The following is a 5355-nucleotide window of genomic DNA, read 5'->3' as shown; positions in this document are numbered from 1 at the left end:
CTCTTTCTCCTCCTCCTCCTCTTCCTCTTACTCCTTTTTCTTCTTCTTTTGAGACAGGGTCTCACTATGTAGTCCAGGTAGGCCTGAGACTCATGGCAATCCTCCTGCCTCAGCCCTCCAGAATGCTGGGATTGCAGGTGTACCCCACCATGCCTGGCCCAAAGTGGTTTCTTTAAACCTAAGAAAAAAATTTGATGCTTATAAAGGAGTAAAAACTGTCATCCCTACTACTACTATTCTTTGGTTGGGCTGTGAATTAAATTGACATGATGCAAATTAACAGCAAGAAAATACATTTAATTCGTGTACATACACATGGGAGTCCCCTCAAGTGTCTCAAAGATGGGTCTGAAGATTGAAGCTTCTGTAGCATCCTGAGCTACAGAAAGAAGTAAGATTGTTGGGCTTCAGAGGAGGGGGCAGCGGAGAGGAAAGTTACGGGAGGGTGAGGAGAAGGAACGGCTGTGAATAAAGGTGGTCTTGTTTTGCAGATAAATCGACTCTCAGATGAGGAAAGTGACCTGGAGCAGCCATCTGGGGAACAGACAGCTCCTTGCAGTTGATAAGTTTGCCGGGGAGCAGGATCGTGACACTTGCGTTCCCCTGGAACATCTGTCTTTAGTGAGATACCGAGGGAGCACGGAGGAAGCCTTTGCCACCTCCAGGATTCCCTGGGTGTACTCACTGCGCAGTCATCAGCAGAGCAAAGCATCAGGTTTGAGGGCGACATCTCCCAAACTCCTTCACAATGTGCTGGTGTCTGTGCAAATCAAAACAGGTTGTTAGACTGTGGAATACTGACAGGTGACTTCTCTTGAAGAAGTTCCCTTCTCCGCAGCCGAGAAAGCTCTTATACATTCAACATTAAAAAGAAATCAAACCATTTTCCCTATTTCAGTTTGTGTTCATCGTTTTAAAAGTGAGTCTGTAAAGGCACGCTGTGTGTCTCACATAGATGCAGGGTCCTGTGTTGCTGTCTTTAGGGCTGAAATGTTTGAATTTGAGAACTCTCCTGGAAATTGACCAACTTCTTTTGAGCCATCTCATTTTCAGCTCCAGTGGCTTCATTAATAAAATAACAGCTAGATCGGATCAGGCTTCCTAACTACTTTCTACTAACTTTAAGTAGGAGGCCTATTTGTAAGGGCAAAATATCTTACAGGTTTGCTCTGTAGTTGATGTTAGTATTCATTATTAGAGAGAATATATAATGACAAAGGGCTCCTTAGAGATTCAGTACTTCTTTTAAATAAAATTGCATTTGTGAGTCTGAACAATTTTTTAATTAATAGCAGGCAGACAAGTATTATTTAATTATCCTTTAGAAATTATTGGTGTATTTGAAGATACTCGCAGCCCAGGGTCCCTCAGCCTTCTTCCTGCCCTGAGGTGATCTTCTATAACGAACTCACAAGGAGGCCCTTTCCAAATAATTGTAAAAACAAGCAGATAACTTTACGCTTGGATTTCTCTCATTTAATGATTACATGGCAGGGATTCCTGGCTTAAGCTTGGCCCAAGGATCTATAAGGACCCATGGACTTCATATAACAACAGCTTCCCCGAATCGAGATTGTGCCTATTCTTATTTCATGGGCTACCTTAAGCATCATCTTGCTCTGAGGCCACTTTTCCCAAGGAAGTGTAAGGACACAGTGGGAGGAGGAGAGGCAGACCTGCATTCGGGTATCCTGGAGTGATGTGTCAGAGAAGAGTACCTAATGTTTTAGGGATGAGCCAGGGATGTCTGAGGACCTTCCTCAACTCAGCCTTTCCCAAGAGCTTTTCCCTAAGCTCCACTCCAAACACAAACCCCATTTAACACTGTACAGATTCTTCCTGTCAAGTGTCTTTGTATATTAAATCCTCAGTTCCTTCTAATTATTTATTGATTAGTCCCAGGAGAACTTTCGCATAGATGGGAGAAGCAGAGAAATTTCTTTCTGGGCCTAGGGTAAAAGTTGTCTTTGTATATTAAATCCTCAGTTCCTTCTAATTATTTATTGATTAGTCCCAGGAGAACTTTTGCATAGATGGGAGAAGCAGAGAAATTTCTTTCTGGGCCTAGGGTAAAAGAGAAGGTTTATTCAAACATTGCATACTCTTGGAGCTCAACTAATTGGTTCCAAAGCCTATTTTTCTACCCTGCTTTCTATCTTTCTATGCCCCCCAGCTCCTCCAACATTCATTTCCACTGGAGTGCAGGGCTTCCGAATGATGTTTTAAATCCCCCCTACTGCTTAGCATTCCAGTGGCAATATCTCAGTGAAAGCAAGAGATCCCTAGAAACTTCCACGTCTCTACCCCTGAAAGGACCCTGAACAAAGGAGAAACAAGTGGTTTTCTTCTCCCCATTTGCCTCTGCTAGACACTTGCAGGTGTCTGAAGTCTCAATGATGGTCTCTGGAAGTGGGGGAATGTAAATAGGATGGCTTCACTCTTGTGCTGGGAGTTCATTTATTTAGACTCCTGCCCATTCACTCATTCTCTGTCAGCCCACTGCTACGTAGCATTTGAGGATCCACTTCAAGGCCAACATTGAGCACGGGGCATAATGACAGCCGAGATGAATGCTGACCATCTGGGATCCTGCCATGGTTGCCATGGGCACTGTGAAGAAACCCCATTCACAAGAGTTGGATGAACTTCAGGCCTCAGACTGCACATCAGATGTCTTCCCAAAAGGAAACCAGGGCTGGGGTATTGGTATATTTTCCAGCTTTGCTATTGGGTCCCGGTCTCTTGATCTTTGAGTTCTGCTCAGTCAACAGTAATGCCATAGAAATAAGATACCAGATGGAGTGAGAGATATTAAAAAGAAAGAGAAAAAGAACATAGAGGGAGGAAAATAGGTGAATTGAGTTAAAATCTTTGATAGTTCAGGACACATCCAAGTAAAACATTCATTACAGTGTCTCAAGAGTTTGTGAATTGGGCATGGTGGTTCCCACCTGTAATTACAGCATGTTAGGAGGCTGAGGGAGGAGGATCCCCAAAGTACAGCCTGAGCAATCTAATGACTTAGCAAGATTCTGTCTCAAAATAAAATAAATTTTTTTAAAAGGCTGGGAATACAGCTCAGAACAAGGGCCTTGGGTTTCATTCTCAGCACTACAAAATAAATAATTAATTAAGTTTGTGAAATAAATTAACATGGTAAGCAAGACTTGGGAAAGCAATGTTTCAAATACCTAGAATAGCTCATTTTTCCAGCCTCTTCAAGCATTTTTAAATCATTCATTTACATGCAAGTAGTTAATATGATAATTTTAGAATATTTACATCTATTCCTGAAGCCCAAGGACTGTTGAATGAATAAATGGGTGAATGAGTTTTGTGAGGCTGGTTTGAATTATTCTGTGGTTTCAGATGACAAAGAGGTGCATCAGATTTTCAGTTCTGACTTTTCACCAACTCAGCCTCATCCTCCCACCATTAGTTCTCATTAATGAGACCTCCCTGTCATCCCAAATTTGAGATCTGAGGTTCCCTAGAGCATTGCCTGTTCTTGAAATCAAAGTCAGAAGTCTATTAAACAAATTAATAGAAAAGATGCAGTTTCAAAAGAAATATTTAGCCTATCAAAAAAAAGTGGGAAGGATTTTAAAGAAACACATTTTTAAGAAGTCATCCATTCACAGGTAAACTATACAGGTGCTAATTAGAAGTCATTCTTTTGAACCCATAAAGTCTGTATTTATGTCTTTATTAATTGCCTGAAGGCACTGAATATCATTTGATATAATAAAATGATTAAAATGGAATAGCCCAGATTTTTTGCTAGGGTGAAGTAGCAAGGTGTAGAAAAACTGAGAGCTCTCCATTTACTTGATCCATTATTGTTTTCCAGCAGGTACATTGAGCATTCAGTAGTATTTGTAAAATAGAGTTGGTTGCATAATTTGGACCAATTTTCTTAACCTCTTTGAGCCTCAGTTTAATTATAAAACTAGATGGACACCACTGAAGTGTGACTGCTCATCAATATGCAAATGCTGCCCCGCACCAGGTGTTATTCCAGGTGCTAACATACAGAAACTTCCCAGGGCCTCTGTGCTGCTCATTGAGGGTGGTTTCATTAAACCCATTTCACAGACAGGGAAGTAAAGGCAAAGGCATTAAGACACTTTCCCAGATTGCCTTGCTTGGAGAGCAGACCCAGGACTCAGCCTTCTGGATTCCAGCTCCAGAGCTCTTGGTGGCCACATATGCTTTGCACACCTGCTCATGCCAGGCATTAAGCCACCTAGAAAAGCCTGGGCATACAGTGCCTAAGGATCCAAGGTTAGGTGGTTTTTCTTCTTTTCTATTTCTCTGGAGTTAGGCAAATGAAGTTGTATTTGTAGAGTTTGATGACATTACAGGGGTGGAAGATGGCCAGAGCAAACTCTGGGAGCTCCAGATTTGCATCTGGTATTGGAAGCATGAGCTATTCTAACACACCTGTAGTCCAACCTGTGGGCCCCTTTGTATAGTATGATGTCTGTGGTACAGACCCCAGGCTTACTGATGACTGACTTCCTGTGCCCCTCCAGCTCACCAGGCCTGCCCCGCAGACTCAGTCCCTCCCTAACTTGCCTCTTGTCCCCTGACTCACTTAGGAGATGTTCCCTGGGGCCCTGGACTCTCCTCAGTAGCCAGCCAGACTCTGTTCTCTCTCAGACCCATCACAGTGCATGGTCCAGGGTTTAAGTCACAAGGTCATGGAGAGAAAACCAATTTCCTTTTGCCATAAGGTCTTCAAGGAACAGGTCAGGTAGATCAATAACTCAGGGAGGCCAGGATGTTGTCCCAAACAGCACATTTCCTGGTAAAAGGGAGAGGGTTTCCACAACCTGTGCTTTTCTTGCTCTTAAAATAAGGTCATAGAGGTTAACCCTAAAAAGAGCAGCATAAGGAAAGGGACAAAGCCAGGAGAGAATGTGATTTAGAGTGGAGTCCTACGGGGGGCACTGGATTTGCCAGTTTATTGCAGAACCTGTCCCACCCAGAGGCAAGTCAGTCATGGACTTCCAGTCTCTGGAGCTACATAGACTTCCAAAGACTTTGGGTTCTTGTGTGGAGCAGAAGTATTTCCAGGAGCCCGAGAATGGTCTTCCAAAGAAGTTCACCAGTGTGAGCCTTTGGGAGCACAGCCTGCAGAAGGAGAAAATGGAGGCCTAGATGGGCAGTGAGGACCTAAGGAGACCCAGCAGATCACCTCTTGCCACAGCTATGGTAGAACACACCTTGCTACACTCAACTTTCTGTGTACTTACCTCCTCCCTAGTTAGACTGTGAGCCCTTGGAGGGCAGACTTTAAACCCAAAGAAAAGTGGTTTCTCCTTCTCCTCCTCCTCCTCCTCCTCCTCCTCC

General features: G+C 43.3%; 1 protein-coding gene across 2 annotated transcripts in view; it reads left to right on the top strand.

The window, feature by feature from the left end:
• The window catches only part of Asic2 (acid sensing ion channel subunit 2), a 1045529-nt gene that overhangs the window by 382448 nt on the left and 657726 nt on the right, over positions 1-5355 (top strand). The window lies entirely within an intron of this gene.

Source organism: Fukomys damarensis, unplaced genomic scaffold (assembly GCF_012274545.1).
Source record: "Fukomys damarensis isolate Sample0158 unplaced genomic scaffold, DMR_v1.0_HiC HiC_scaffold_13, whole genome shotgun sequence".
NCBI lineage: Eukaryota > Metazoa > Chordata > Mammalia > Rodentia > Bathyergidae > Fukomys > Fukomys damarensis.
Note: the sequence above shows the minus strand (reverse complement) of the source record. Positions and strands in the feature narration are given on the sequence as shown.